Source organism: Mizuhopecten yessoensis, unplaced genomic scaffold (assembly GCF_002113885.1).
Source record: "Mizuhopecten yessoensis strain PY_sf001 unplaced genomic scaffold, ASM211388v2 scaffold10727, whole genome shotgun sequence".
Lineage (NCBI taxonomy): Eukaryota > Metazoa > Mollusca > Bivalvia > Pectinida > Pectinidae > Mizuhopecten > Mizuhopecten yessoensis.
The window spans coordinates 98,420-115,958 of NW_018408691.1; positions in this window are offsets into that span (position 1 = coordinate 98,420).

The window sequence follows — 17,539 nt, forward strand, 5'->3', positions numbered from 1 at the left end:
ATACGTGTTGGTAATCTAAATCTTCTTTAAACAATGGGGGTCAGAATCTTTACTCTCAAAGGCCAGGGGCTGAACACCTTTGGGACCTTATGGATTTGAACAAAAAGAGGTCACTGAGTGCATGATCTTCAAATGGACTTCTTTGAAACGATCAGCGCAATAATCCAGGGGTGTTATAAAACTGATTTCACTCCGGTAACTGTTTAGGCCTTCTTGTAAGTAAATTCAACTGTCTTATTTTATATTAGCTGGGAGACAAAAAAGGTAAGGTCACATCAGGCCATAAAAATTAAGAACTTGGTTCTCTGGCCATTTTTTTTCAAGAGAAATGCACATATCCCTCAAAAAACAGACGAGGGTGATTTCCTTTTTATCTGCTGTTTATTAAGCTCCCTAGATTGTTAGGAAAAGTCAATGTTCTCAAGTCCAGTTGAAAATTATCCAAAGAATGATCATGTTCTTACATGATGTTTCCATGACACAAAAATAGCAAAATTATATTAAAGAGAAAAGTCCAGTGAACACCATGTGAAGATTGACCAGCCATTATATAGGTAGCAGTCCACAGATAAATAGGGTTCTTCAAAATTCGGAAGTGCATGTCCCTTGTCAGGGGCCATATCTCCTCAGCAACACCTTGGATACCTACACATGTACACCTTTTTGAGAAGTTAGTTGTTTAGAGAAGCTGTTTATGATAATTTTATTGGCAAAAAATGAATATTTCCACCAGTAAACATCGACCAAAGGCGAAATTTTACGATAAAAATTGTTAAAAATGCTGATTTCGGCCTTTTAAAAAACATAGCCTAGCAGAAATTGTATTCGTGAATCACAATTGGATCCCGAGAAAACATACCAAATATAGAAGAAAAACAATTTTGTTTTAGATTTTTTGCTACTTGACAATATATAAATAATGATCTATAAAATGATACTAGTTTTTCACTACCCCTTTGAGAACCTCAAAATTTAGCATTAGGGTCACGTCTATTGTGTGATGAAACTAGATGGTCCCATTTCCAGATTATTAAGTACCATATTCGATCCATTAAGCACCAAGGGCGCTAAAAAAATCTTCAGTTTGGAGGGGCGCTTAATAGGACTAATTTGACAAAATAGAATCGTTCATGACAGAAATAGTACATTTGTTTTATTAATCGCGACATTAAAAGTAGTTCCTATAATCACCAATAATAATTATTAGTATTTTTCTGTTACTTGAGACAATATTTGCTAATCAACAGGCTCAAAAACTCTCTTGATTGTGCATAAATATGAGTACCAAACTGACCAGAATATTGTTATGGGAACCTAAAAATGATGGAGGGGCGCTTGTAGGAACATGGGCGCTTAATGGGTCGAATACAGTAATATCAAATGTGGCTGTCGTGGCAAAACCGGTAGCGTGCCAGACTTGAAATATGAGGTAAATCCCAGGTCTATAGTTCGACCCCTACAGTTACTGTTGTTGCACACATACCAAAAAAAAGTCTGCGTCTGTGTGTAAAATGTTTATGGTGTTTAAAAAAAAAAAAGAAAAAAAAAGTAATATCAAACATTCTTTTAGTTTTAAGGGATCACACCATGCAGCGAAATCAGTTTTGATCAAGAAATAAAATAAAAATGACAGGGGGTCACTTGTATGAAACTGAACTGCTACCTTATTTTTCCTCATTCTGAGTCATTTTGGCACTTACTGACAAGGTCACTCAGAACGTTTTACAGACTGGTGAGTCTAATATGCGGCAAGAAATTTCCGGGTTTTTTCTTCTTCATTAACAGCCAACAGCATTTTGGGAATTGATTTTATTGTTTTTGGAATAAAGTTAGCTAAGCAGTGCCTTTAAAAGAAATGCGGGCAGGCCTAGGAAGAGAAATGCAGACAGGCCTAGGAACCAAGTTATTTTGTTTGTTTGCTTAAGACTTGGTTGATTGATAAAGGTTTAAATAACAATTAAATCGCTACAGAAGGATGAAAGAGGATCACTTAAGACAGGAAGTCACTTTGTCCTTGGTCTTAAATGTAAAAGATATGTATGTCTTTGGTTAATAAATGATTTTCAATATGCAAAGTTTTGTTTCCTTTTAGGATGACTATGAGATCAAAGGAGACAACATTGTTTCTGCAACACATGAGGGTCCCAGAAAGGCTAGGACTAGTTTGTCACCTTTGTTCCGAGGCTATACATTTATTCTCCTAAATTTCAAGACAGATAGAAACCTGAAGCAAAGTAAGTTTTGTTGGCACCTTTTCCTTTACAAATTAGTTGTGCTTTTAAGATAAAGGAATCAAATCGCCTACGTATGTTTCAGTTGATTTCCAAATCTTTATATCAATTGCTTGTGATAATGATCTCACTAGAAAAGTATGGTATTTTACAGGCAGCAAGCCTATGTCTGGTATAAGCCCACTTCCTCTTTTGAGGCACAATTTAATTTACTATATAATCTATACGATAATAGATTATCGATGAGCCCATCCCCAATTTTCACCCACATTTTTGTAGAGTCATCTATTGCCATCCGTCGTCATGCGTTGTCGTGCGTCATCCGTAAACTTTTCGACTTCTCTGAAACTGCCAAAGGAATTTTTACCAAATTTGGTATGAAGCATCTTTAGGATTAGAGGACAAAAGGTTTCCTCATTTCATGCCCCTACTCCTTATAGGGGCTGATTGGCAGGGCCAAAGGTAATGTTAGCTAATTTTCATGAATTAGAAACAGCAAAGCATAGCCATATGATTTGTAGGAAAGTCTAGTAGTGGCAAGGAATAAAGTTTCCTCATATTGAGGCCGTCTGACCCTTATTGGGGCTACAGTGAGGAGTCAAAGTTTACATAGGTTATATAGGGAAGACTAAAAGTAACAATTTTAACTTCTTCTAAACTACTGAACAGGTTATGACCAAATTTGGTGTGAAGCATCATTAGGGTGGGGGGGGTCAAAGTTTCCTCATTTTGTGTTCCGTCTCCTAGTGAATTTGATACTAACCTTATAACCATATATACACTATTACAATTGATGGGCAGGAAAATTCAAATGCACTCATGCTACCATGAGTGCCCCTAGTTTAGTTTTCTCATCATATTTATCAATATGAATGTATGCCTTAAATTCCAAGACATTTGAGTGATGATGGGAATGTGCCATAACATTTGACGTTTTACACTAATTGGTTGATATGTTTGTGGTTTGCCTCTGGGCTTATTGCAAGTAAAATACGGGTAGTTCTGATAAAAAGCATGATAATAGTTGCCAAGATCACTAGAGAATTTCTATTATTTTTCAGGTGATATCACACAGCTTATTGAAAACATGGGTGGGAAAACCTCCGAGAAAGTTGACAGTAAAGGAAAGTCTGTGGCACTAGTTTATGAGGATGAGGATGAGAATGGCAAAGAGCAAACCATTATTACATGGCCTTTTCAAGGTAAAGGTTTGAGCAAATCTACTATGCAAGGTTGATTAATTTGTAGTTGTGTGTCTGTCATTGAGGATCCATGGCTAAATGAGAAATTTTAATTGAAATTTTACATCTTGAAAATTTGGAAACTTTGTCCTATTGGTTGGGAACCATTTGTACTACATTGTAGTTGGTTATCAGTTGTATTGTCGAGCCCATCGAATGATGGGAGCTTGACCATCACTATAGAAAACTCATTTGCCACCAGATTCTGGTCAAACATGGTAGAAGTGTTAAGTACTACATGAATATCTCGGACGAGTGCATGTTTCAGCGTGCTCACCTCAAGGTCAAAGTCTCTGTCACTATAAATAGAATATCCTCCTCACCACTGTACAAGACTCATTTGCAACAGGAATCTGACCAAACTTGGTGGAAGTGTTTAGTACATGAATATCGCTGAATGTGAGTTTGCGTTTCAGGGTGCTCAGGGTCACTTTTGCACTATGTGAATATCCTGGACGAGCTCACGTTTTGGGGTGCTCACCTCAAGGTCAAGGTCATTGTTACTGTAAAAAGAATTTTTTTCTAAATATGTTCAGTACTTGAATACCTTGAACAAGTTTGCTTTTCAGGGTGCTCAACTCAAGGTCAAGTTTGGGGGCTCACTTCCTCTAGTTTTTATTGCCAATTGAGCTATACAGACCAGTGTTCCTCCTAATCTGAAACACCCCCTCCCCCTCTACAATTCACTGTAGGCCCCTGCACTTCTGTATATTTCCAAACATTTAGTAATGTATTATATTCTTATTCAAGGACACACTGATATACCGTGCGTGACAGTCTACTGGTTCCTGGACTGCTTGACCATGTACAGTATTTTGGAAATGGACGATTACTCCTGTAGAATGGGTAAGGAAATTCAATTTTGTGTGTTCATGAGTACGATAAAATAAATCAAACAGCTGTTTTATGTTTTATTAGCTTACCATAGGACCTGTTATAAGCTAATATAAATGTCATTGCCAAAATTACAAGTAAAGAACAGAACTTGCAGTGCTTACCCCCTTGGCCCTAGGTTAAAGGTCAAGGTCACTGACAACTCGCATACATGTAGCAATAGTGGGGGGGGGGGGGGGGCAGGCCAATTTTTTAGGCCAGGCCCCCCCCCCCCCACCTTTAGACCAAGCCACGCCCATAAGTGGCACTTACGACCTTTTAATACTATGACGACGATGATCTTAAGGAATCTAACCTGAATATTTTGACAGAACCGAGAAATGCAGAATCTACACCAAAAGAAGCATCAAATAGGAGACACCCAGATGATATGGACCAGGATATTGAGGAACAGAACAATTATGATGATGATGATGATGATGGTGACAAAGACTATGTTCCAGAAAGTGGTGACAGTGATGAAGACAGTGAGAAAGATGTACAGGAAGATATATCCAACATGCTACAGCTTGAGAACTTAAGAACAGAAAGAACAAATATTAGCAATTCTACAGAATGGAGAGATACTACAGAACTTCAGGAAACAGGACAGGAAGAAGCATCAAATGAGGCTCAGGAAGAAGCATCAAATGAGGCTCAGGAAGAAGCATCAAATGCGGCTCAGGAAGAAGCATCAAATGAGGCTCAGGAAGAAGCATCAAATGCGGCTCAGGAAGAAGCAGCAAATGAGTCTCAGGAAGAAGCAGCAAATGCGGCTCAGGAAGAAGCATCAAATGAGGCTCAGGAAGAAGCATCAAATGAGGCTCAGGAAGAAGCATCAGATAAGGCTGATGTGTCCAGTACATCTACAGTGTATCCTATTATCACTCCAAAAGTTATGATTCATGAACGTTTCACTTCAGATGGAGTTAAGCAACAGAAGTATTTCTCTTGCTTATATTGTGAGACATTAATAACTAAGCTGCCTCGTCATCTTGAAAGATTTCATCCTTTTGAGGACAATGTGAAAGATGCTCTTCAATTACCCAAGAGGTCCAATGAAAGACGACTCGCATGGTTGGGCATTCAGCAAAAAGGCAACTACACACATAATTATAACGTCCTTGCAAAAGGAAGTGGTCTTCTCATCCCGAAATACCGTTCTAGAGAAGACCAGAACAAAGCTGTTGAGGATTATGTGCCGTGTGAGTTCTGTTTTGGCCTTTACGTCAAAAAAGATCTGTGGAAGCATTACAGTAATTGTAAAAGTTCCGGGACTGGTACAGACGTAGCTTCAAAGAGAGGACAACCTGTCAGAAATGGCAAACTGTTACTGCCAAAAATAGCCGGGGCAGAAGTAAATGACGACATCTTGGTTAAGATGAGAGATGATGAAACCAAAGATGTCATTACAAAAGATGGTACTCTATTGGAATTTGCAAACAGGATGTATGAACAAAATGGACATCTGCAACACCGACACCAATACATAGCTCAGAGGTTAAGGGAATTGAATAGGATGTTGATAGTTATGAAGGACAAATATACTACGATTAACACCATTCAGAAGTGTTTAGATCCTTTACATTGGGAGAAAATTATCGCTGCTGTGAAAGATGTTGCCGGATTTGATTCCAAGACTAGCCAATATGCCACACCTACCCTTCCATTACGATTAGGACAAAGTCTTGTTAAATGTGCAAAACTTCTAAAAACAAAAAGTATTGTAACCAGCAATGAAGACATGCGCAAGAAAATGGATGGATTTGTGGAACTGTATGAAACTGAATGGACTGCAAGGATTGCGGCTAAATGCCATAACACGCTCCATGTGGCAAAGTTTAACAAACCACAGCTACTGCCCGTCACCAAAGATGTCCAGAGGTTACATAGCTATTTAAAGCAGGAGTCGGAGAGGCTTCGCAAAGACTTTACGAACGATGATTACAGAAGATTTGCAGAAATATGTTTGGCCCAAATAATTCTATTCAACAGGAAACGAAGTGGGGAAACAGAAAGAATAAATCTGGAAGATTTCAAAACCTCAGTAATTGACACTGAAGTGGATGAAGATATTTTCAACTCCTTGACACCACTGGAGAAAGAAATTATCAAATCTCACAAACGAATAGAAATTGTGGGGAAGAGGGGGAGCAAGGTTCCTGTTATACTAACAGATTATATGATAAAGAACTTAAACTCTCACCTGAAGATAAGAAAAGAAATGGACATTAATTCAAACTTCTTGTTTGGGAAGCCCCATTCACAGTTCCCTATCAGAGGATCTGATGCGTTGAGGAACATGGCAGTGGAAAGTGGAGCATCTAACCCATCCTTACTTACATCAACAAAACTCAGGAAACAGCTTGCAACATTATCACAAGTCTTAGGATTGAATGAGCATGGACAAGATGCCCTTGCAAAGTTCATGGGTCACGACATCCGTGTTCACAGAACTTACAATGAACTTCCCGAGAACACGATACAATTGGCAAGAATGTCAAAAGTTCTACATGCAGTGAATGAAGGGAAAGCTTCAGCAGTCGATGTCCAAAGTCTGGATGAAATTGATGTCACTGAAGAAGGTAAGATTTGGATAACAAATATATATGGGCCATCTCTTTGGTCCTCATTGTAACCAAAAGGTGTTCTGGATAATAGGCCAGTTGTATACTAGACTGCTTTTAGAACACCATTTACAGATATTAATCTGATCGGATTTAAATTATCTTTTTGCCCATGGTCATCCATCTTTCACTCTAGTTGTAAACAATTTCTTTTTAGGAATAGCGCAGATTTTCAAAAAATACTCATTTTACTTAGGGATGTAGACCAAATTTAGAGGGCATTATCTGCTTGGTTTGCATTTTATCTCCAAGGGAAATTTAATATGGTCGCTAAAATATGAAACGGACAGTACTGGAAGCGAGCTTCATTTGCCATAGTCCGGGTAAGAAAAGCGAATAAGCTTTCATAACACTTACCAAAAAATATCGAAATATGCTCATGATGACATAGGTACACGTATTATTGTTCCAGTAATAACCTCAGAATTTTCTGGACATGAATGATGTAATGGGGGGATTACAACTATAGGAGAGTCCTTAAATATTTATGTGTATTTATGACTAGATACATGTATATAACTCTTGTTACAAAAAGAAAAAATTCTGTTTGACAGATAATTCTGCAAGAATAAACAAGAATTTCAGAACAAATCTTTCTCCAAAACTAGTTATGACTCATAAATTCAGACATATCTTTATATTTATAATATATTTATAGACATGTTAAGTTACCAAGATAGTTGTCAGGGAGATTTGGATTTGCTCTCAGGGAGATTTTTTGTAAAGCAATATTACAAAGGTTTTATATAGTTTTGTGTGCAAATATGACCAAGTGCTGCATATATTGGATAACTTTCCTTTGTGCTAGAAATAATTTAAATTGTTTTAAACTCAAAATTAATGTTGAAAAAAAAGCGGTGAGCCTTAGAATTTATGTTTGAAATCAGGGAGACTCACTAAAATTCAGGGAGACTTAACATGTATGCAGGTCCTCATTTGTCGGTGTGTGTGAATTGCATTGCAGGTCTTCATTTGCTGGTGTTTAAGGCATGTCCTCATTTGTCAGTGTGTGAATCGCATGACAGGTATACGCGGTCCTCATTTGTTGGTGTTTAAGTTCATGTCCTCATTTGTCGGTGTGTGAATCGCATGACAGGTATACGCGGTCCTCATTTGCTGGTGTTTAAATCATGTCCTCATTTGTCGGTGTATGAATCGCAAATGGTATACAGGGTCCTCATTTGCGTGTGTAAGGTATGTCAGTATGTGAGTAAAAATAAAAAAGAATACTGGAGCATGGCAAAATCGTTATTCTTCATTTAATATCTAGATAAACCTCCAGAGGGAAATGACCCAGGTGGTCCGGAAGACAGATCTAGTGATTCCTGCTATAATCGTGTTGCCGATCATGTACATGAATACCCTTGTTAGCCATAGTAAAGCGACACATATTGAGGACTTAATTTAAGTACAACATCAAACAAGATATCTTACTACTAGGGCTGGGACGATACACCTATGCTGTGATCTGATCCCTATCATGGTACCACAGGCACGATCGGATGCATATCATGATATTTATACCAGTCGCGGTCGTCAGCCATGCCTCCGAGTGTTAAACATGCTTCAATTGTTTCGTGCGATCTGATTTGGTCCTTATTTTGGCTACAAGCCAATCACAATCACTTTAACATTGTTACTTCAGGACTCTGAAGTAACAGAAATCAGAAAGTAGGTTTCACTTTCGTTTGTATATGCAAAAACGGTTCTTGTAAGCATGGATTCATAAGAAATATTACAGAAATACTCCTCAACCAACAAAACAAAAAGCTGTGTGGTATCGTCGATTCACCGGTGTATCGTACCAGTCCTTCTTACTGCTACTACTACTATGATTTCGATGATCGTCAGACAGATATATTAACTGAATATTTTACGGCAAGTTTACATTATATATATATACGATCTATTCTCAACCGTTGAATTTCTCCTTACTGATGGTAGTCACGACTGATGGTAGTCGTGAAGATCCCTTTTGGATCACATCTGTATTTGATATTGGTGTGATATGAATTGTTGGAAGAACTGACTGAAAAATTAGTTGCTGTTATCATTTTTGTGTAAATTTTCATTTATACAGACATGGTTGAGGACAACTCCGACTCCGATGTAGATGACCATCCAGAATTGGATGAAGACGACAGCAAGCAAGGTATTATCCTCTGCCAAAACATAAATTTTATAGTATTTTATGTGGTCTTCAGTGGATGATTTTGAAAATAAAGTCATGGTTGTAATTTCTGTTAATATAAATTATCAGTGACTTGCAAAGAAGTTGGAAGGATTTGTCATTAGGTCACCTGACCCGAAGGTTTTTCTCCCCATTTCTGTAATAGATACGAACACAAGTTTACATATAATCACTATTATTGATAATGGTCAGTATTTGTTTTGTATCAAGTCAGTGGTGCATACCAAATAGTGTCTTAAATCTGTTGTTGCAAACTAAGATTTGCCTATAACTTTTTAAAAGTTACGACTTCCTAACCAAAATGCATAACAATTTCCTTATATTTCCATATATGGTGTACCATTGAACATATATGTGTGTTGTACCAGACAGCATTTTAATTTACAAGCTAAAAAACCGAATGATAAGTGCCAGGTGTCACGTTTTGAGCATCAAAACATTGAAGTTTTTCTTTAATAGTTTTTTTGCCATCTCATATTACACATTTGGACATAGAGAGATGAAAACAATAGATATTTTTGACCCTGAGCGCGATACTGTCTTAAAAAGATATACAATATACATCGAGCAATTGGAGTTTGTTTACTAACCCTGTGCCGGCGAAACAGTGAAAGACGCTAATTTTGCTGGGAAAACTAAAATAAGACCAAGCAAAGAAAAATATGTTGGGCCCTAAATACGCAAAAAAAGTGTACTTGCCCCAGACAAGTGTGTTACATTTTTGCACGAGCCCTAGAGTGAAAATTGGTTGCCCCGGGTGTCGGGCAAGTTGATTTTTATACACCCCTGACTGGGGACTTGGTACCTGGGCCATAACTTGGAAATGGTTGAGATCCCCACCCTATAAACCTATATATACGGAAGCCCACTAGTGCCACTAGTGAAAATATTTTATCAGGCGGCTGCCACTTAATTATAGCACTTTGGAGAAGATTACAAACGAAAAACAGAAAAGGGTAATAACTCGCACTAACATATTCTAAATAAAAAATAAATCGCACAACTACCAAAGGTACTGATCATGTGTACCAAGTTTCATATAAATATGTCGAGAAGGTAAGAAGCAGTTACAAATTTGCAGAAAGGGCCATAACTCAAAAAGGGTCGAAATGCTGGTGTACAACTACATAATAAAGTGATCATGCATGAAAAGTTTCAATGAAAATTGCCTGTTAAGGAGGAGTTGTCGAGACAAATTGAATGCAGACGTCCGGACAGGGTGATTTAACCCCCAACTTCATTGTGGGGTGGGGGTATAATTAAGTGGCGACCGCATGATAATAAGTGGCGGTCACCAGATAATTAAGTGGCGGACGCACATAAAATATTTTCACTAGTGGCACTAGCGGGCTTCCGTATATACATGCTTGCAGAGACGAATGGATGTACACCCATGCTACCAGGATTGATCCCATCATGTACATACAAGTTCATGATTAGGAATGTTCAGTAGATAATGATATTATATAAAGATGTAAGTTATTTTCATCATACAAAATCAAATAAAACAAATATGAAATGAATTTCATGTTGAATTATTTCTTTCTTCAGGAAATGCAGTGGTCAGCAAGCAAGTGTCCCCAAACAAAGCACAAAGGGAAATAGAAATAAAGGTAGGTAAAAGAAAAATGGAGAAAAGACTACTGTTAATCAAATCAGAATCAAAATTCAAAGAACAAAAGGGCTATATCTGAACAAAAGTCGAACATACGTACATGAACTGAGCTCAAAAAGTTACAGCCATATAAGGTATATCACATTGACTGATTTTCATGTCGGTGTCTAAGTATCCCACAACTATGTCCATTGATTTCTTGTATGAACAAAGTTTGCATACTTTTTGTTACATGTGGTGAAACTGCCAGCCTCGGTTGTAGCAGCACTGCAGATGTTGGCAATTTACCACTCACAACCATATCTCTTCAATATTTCAAGAGCCCCACCCTATAACCATATATACCCACACTGGACATCATTAGACAAATACATTCATGCTACCAGATTTTGCCCTGGGTTCTATCCCCACCCCAGGGACAAGACCAAAAGGGGAAATTGGGCCATAACTTGGAAATGGTCGAGATGCCCAGCCTATAACCACATATATACACACACTGGACATCATTAGACCAATATAGTCATGCTACCAGATTTTGCCCTGGTGTCTATCCCAAACCCAGGGGCCAGACCCTATAGGAGAATCGGGTCATAACCTTGAAACAGTCGAGATCCCAACCCTATAACCATATATACATATAATATACCCCCATCCAACATCATTAGACCAATATAGTCATGCTTCCAGATTTTGCTCCGGGGTCTATCCCTTCCCCAGGGACAAGACCCAATAGGGGAAATTGGGTCATAACTTGGAAACAGTCGAGATCCCCAGCCTATAACCACACATATATATACACACACTGGACATCATTAGAGGAATATATTCATGCTACCAGATTTCGCTCCAGGGTCTATCCAAACCCCAGGGGTACGGTGGAACCAAATAGGGGAATTTGGGATAAATACACTCATGACACCTTGATTGCTCCTTGAATATCCAGGTGAGTGCTACAGGCCCTCTGGGCCTCTTGTTTACTCAAGCAGTCTCGCCCGATCCAGTTTCCTCACTTTTTTTATTTTGCGATCAATCATGGCAGCCTTATTTCCCCCGCTGAGTAAGTGGGCTTTGTGCTCCAAACATCGACGTGCAAAGACTCCATCATCAGAAACAATGCGTCTGATTCTCAAGGCTTGAGAGTAGGGGATGCTTCTGATTGATCCTTCAATCAAAGATGAATGCCCATTTGATCTACCAATGGTTAAATTAAAAAAACTTTAGATGAATTGATGTATCTTTAATGTCAATTGAGTAGTTAAATATTATCCTAAATTCTGTTAATATTTAGTTTTATGCTTAAATTCTAAAGAATTTAACATTTTGCTGTGATGGTACTGTCCTCCATCGTGGATACTAAATGAGTCATTGATAAAGTTACATTCAAGTAACATTTGTAGTACCGGTAATTCAAATGCTTCTTGTGTTTCGTCCATTTTGAGAATCTTCTTGAGTCATACAAAGTAAATCCAAATTGCTTTTAAAAGCCATTGCTTACAAATTGATTATACAGGTTCAAAAAGTTGGTCCAAGGAAGAACAGGAGGCTGTGTTCCGTCACCTTGGGCAGCAAATTCTTACAGGAAAACTACCAGGAAAACATCAGTGCGAGGAGGTCAAAAGGAAGGAGGTCATCCTTCACAACAGGTCATGGGAACAAATCAAGCATTTTATCAGGAACAGAATAACAAGCAAGAACAGAAAGACTAATCCTGTATTGTTACCATACTCGTCTTCTAAAGAAAACAAAGACAAATTGAATGGAACGCTACTCAATTTGTAAGTGGATAGTTATCGACTTAACATTTGTAGCAGGGTCTTTTTCAGATAAATGGAAAGAATAACTCCCGTCACACAACAAATTTAAAGTTATTAATTTTACAATATTTGTACTTAAAATGAATAGCTATGTATCCCCTGTGTTATTGTATGGTTCAATGAAGATAGTTTATCAATCGATTAAGGTTTTAAGTATTAAAATACAGCACCCAAAAGTGACGGCAGTTATATTGACATTTCATCTCCCATAGTTTGGCTTACTTCTTTCTATAATTTATGAAAGTAAACTTAAATTCCAGAGTATTTTTATATATTCCTTGTATGAAAATAAAAACAAGTCTGCCAAGAGAGGGGCACAGTTTGTCCATTATAAATAATAAAAACTTATTACGCTATACTATATTGTACATTGTATAGTATTATCTTCTATAGTTGAGCATAAAAAAGAACTCATAAATACTGTTTTGAGATACAATGTTCTAAATGGTTTCTTCTGTCATAGCGGATGTGTCTCATTGACTTGTATGAACATATAATGCCATTTTGTAGATGAGACTTTCCAAGTTATCCGATAGCTCACATGTTAAGGCGTCTGGCAAGGGGTCTGGAGATTGCAGGATTGATTCGTAAAAGTTAAATCTTTAAAAAAAAAAAAAATCAAATGAAATATTTCTGTGTATATATCCAACATCGATGTGGACACCTTGGCCAGCTGGTATGAAGTGATATGGTTCGCTGTAGTTATCTGCTTTAACCCTTTCACCCCTATGTAACTTTAGTAGACTCTACCATGCATTGATATGGATGGGTCCATTATGGTCTACAGTGGTGAAAGGGTTATGAGGCAGCACTAGCGATCCTCAGAATAGAGAAGTAATGTGAGGGAACATCTCAAAAATATATATATTATTGTCAATGTCCTATGGTTTTTAAAAGCTCTGTCAGCTTTAAATTAATAACAGGAGCCTGGTATTTTTAAGGCGCTTCCATAATTGATATATCGGAGGGGTGGGATTCACTCGGTATGTTAAAATATGAGTGCTGGGATTAAATCCCAACTTCCTCAGCATGCATTATATAAAATAATCAAGAAACATCTTTTCTCATGTTTACTACATAGCAACTTTCAAGGTCATCGGACTAAGGATTAAGGTAATTTTTAGCTCACCTGGCCCGAAGGGCCAAGTGAGCTTATCCCATGGTGCAGCGTCCGGCGTCCGGCAACTTTTTCCTTTAAAATGCTACTTGTCCTGAATGGCTCAGAGGATTTTGACCAAATTTGGTCAGGAGCATCATTGGCCAAAGGGTTCTCAGTTTTGTATAAACGGAGGGTATAACCCCCCTGGGGGCAGAGGGGCGGGGCCAAATAGGGGGAAAATAGGTAAATCTTTAAAAATCTTCTTCTTCTCAACCAATAGAAGGATTTTGACCAAATTTGTCCTAGAGCATCTTTGGACAAAGGAGACTCAAGTTTGTATAAACGGAGGGTGTGGCCTCTTTGGGGGCAGAGGGGCGGGGCCAAATAGGGGAAGTAGAGGATTTTTTCTCTCCTACTATACAAGTGAAGGGATTTAAACCAAATGCAGTCTGAAGCTTGGTCAGGAGCATCATTGGCCAAAGGGTTCTCAGTTTTGTATAAACGGACGGTATAGCCCCCCCTCGGGGCAGAGGGGCGGGGCTAAATAAGGGGAAAAAAGGTAAATCTTTAAAAATGTTCTTCTTCTCAACCAATTGAAGGATTTTGACCAAATTTGTCCTAGAGCATCTTTGGACAAAGAAGACTCAAGTTTGTATAAACGGAGGGTGTGGCCCCTCTGGGGGCGGAGGGGCGGGGCCCAATAGGGGAAATAGAGGATTTTTTTTCTCCTGCTATACAAGTGAAGGGATTTTAACCAAATGCAGTCTGAAGCATGATTAGGGACAAAAGAATCAATTTTGTATAAACTGAGGTGTGTGGGCCTCCTTCTAAGGGCAGATGGGTGGGGCCCATTAGGGGAAATAGAGGAAAACATCAAATATCCTTCTCCTTTTGTACCGATGAAGGGATTTTGACCAAATTTGGTCTGGAGCATCATTGGCCAAAGGGTTCTCAGTTTTGTATGAACGGAGGGTATGGTCCCCCTGGGGGCAGAGGGACGGGGCCAAATAGGGGAAAATAGGTAAATCTTTAAAAATCTTCTCCTCAACCAATTGAAGGATTTTGACCAAATTTGTCCTAGAGCATCTTTGGACAAAGGAGACTCAAGTTTGTATAAACGGAGGGTGTGGGCCTTCTGGCGGCATAGGAGCGGGGCCCAATAGGGGAAATAGAGGATTTTTTTTCTCCTACTATACAAGTGAAGGGATTTAAACCAAATGCAGTCTGAAGCATGCTTAGGGAGAAAAGAATCAATTTTGTTTAAACTGAGGTGTGTGGATTCCCCTTCTTTGGGGCAGATTAGTGGGGCCCATTAGGGGAAATAGAGGAAAACATTAAAGATCCTTCTCCTTCTGTACCGTTGAAGGGATTTTAACCTAACCAAACTTGTTTTAGAGAATCTTTGGGCAAAGGGAATTGAATATTTATAAATGGAAGATGCAACTTTGTTACTTGTACTCCTTTGATAAACCTGAATGGTACTCAGCAGGTTTTAAATTGAAAAATAAAATACCAGGTGAGCTATTAAGGCCCCTGGGCCTCTTGTTTAATTTAAAATTACAAAAATCAAGGTACTGAAGTACTGAAAGTACTAGGATCTTAGCAAAATCTATGACACTTGGAATTATGCAAAAACTGTAACACTTGGACTTGTGCATGTCCATTATGAAATGTAGCCAATGGCCCAACATTCTTTGTGTCAACATTTCTAGGTCATCAGTCTTGTGCCAGGTCAACGTAGTAGCCACTTTTGAAATTTTACGTATTATTAAAATGTTATGTTACATACCAATATCTCAAAAACCATGACACTTGGAAGTATACATGTCCATTATGAAATGTAGCCAGTGGCCTAAAGTTCTTTGTGTCAAAGTTTCAAGGTCATCAAGACTAAAGGTCAGTGTCATAGGTACTTTTGAAATTTCACTTTCACGAAAATGTTGTGTGGCCTTCTTATGTCTCAAAAACTATGACACCCCAAGTTTTTTGTGTCAAAATTTCAAGGTCAAGTTCAAAGCCACTTTTGAATTTTCACATTTCGAAAATTTGTTATGTCACTGATGAAATGTAGCCAATAGTTTACAGTGTTTGTTTCAAAATTACAATCAGACAGGTGTCTGAGTGGGTCTATTATATCAGACCCGTGTCTCTATATAGGTTAGCTGTGAATACCAAGCTCATGGCGTAGTACTGACTGTAAGCTACGGTTACTCCTTCAAAAATACTTGCGAAGGTTAGGGCTATTTATAGATGTTCCAACGAAAAATCGTCGGGACTTTATAACTCCACTTTGCGACCAAATTTTAGGGTTTTACCTAAAATGTCTATATTTTTTTTATGTTTTGCCCAATTTCATACAATTGCCCCTAAAATATCATAAAGCAACATGCTTTTTCTATCTGTACATAACAGCTTCATTGTAAAGCTTCTATTGACGCCTCTATTAATGTTTTTGAGGCAATTGATCAATCCCCACTGGTTTGCTATTTAACCATTTTGATTCAACTTCGTAGTGTACATATCCAACGACTTCAATTATGTATGACAGACAATTTCATCTCAATTTTTAGATAAAATACCAGTACATTTGTATTAAAAACATATTATCACAAATACAGAACGTATTTGGTATAGCAACTAATGAAGAAATGTATGTTGCCTCTCAAAAGTAATTTGTATTTTGTGAATTACATTCAGAAAGTACATTGTGTAGTTATATTTGTTTGACTTTGCCATAAATAAAACATGCTTGTACGTATGTTTCAGTACAATAAATACTATTGAAATGGACTAATAATCTTCATTGTTTATCAGAAACATAGAATCTGATTCTTCGATTTTTATGATGGTACTGGTTAAACTTATATAATCTTGGGAACATTCAAAGCTTTTCTGAAACAGCTCTTTTGACATGCAGTTATTATGTCCATTTAAAAGACTAACCAGATAAACGATACAGAACCAAAGGATTACAGTTGCGTTTTATATACATTGTATTTGATATGGATTTCTATCAAATAAAATATGAAATGCTACCCTTTCAGAAAAGGCACGACATGTAGCGAAAGCATAAACATTCAACTATCAGTACATCATATACGGACATGAGCTGGAACATCTCGGTAGAGTACCTTGGTTGTACAATAACGGAAAGCCTTAGGTGGAGTGACCATAAAGGAAATGTCTGTGGCAAGGCGAATTGTACCATCTGATTCCTAATACGAAATATCAACATCAGTTCCACCAGCGTCAAGACCAAGGCATATACAACAATTGTTCGACCGCTAGTTGAGTATGCGAGCTCAGTGTGGGACCCGTATTACCAAAAGGACAAAGACAGGCTGGAAATGTTCCAACGGCGGGCTGCTTTTTATGTCACCATGGCCAACACATACAGACGGACTGCAGAAGTCTCCAACATGTTGAAACATCTGGAATGGACGTCGTTGGAGGATAGGAGTGAACAGGCAAGACAGTGCAGGTTCTACAAAATTCATCATGGTCTAGTTTACATGAATTCGGACATTTTAACACCCCATAAAAGACTGACCAGGAACATGCACCAGTTCACTTATCAAGTACCATCATGCACAAACGACTACCGGAAATTTTCATTCTTTCCAAGAACAATCTGTGATTGGAACGCCCTCTCAGCTAAAGTCGCGGCCTCAGAGAGCCTTGGAATCTTCCGTTCTCAAGTGACCGAGATCATTAAATCTCGTTGCTCTGAGAAGCATTAGACACCTATATTTTATCAAGTTTTTAACCTGGTTTTAATCGTTGCGCACACCACACCAGTCAAAAGAATCAACTTGATGATTGTTGACAATAACCGGCAGAAGCAGTAG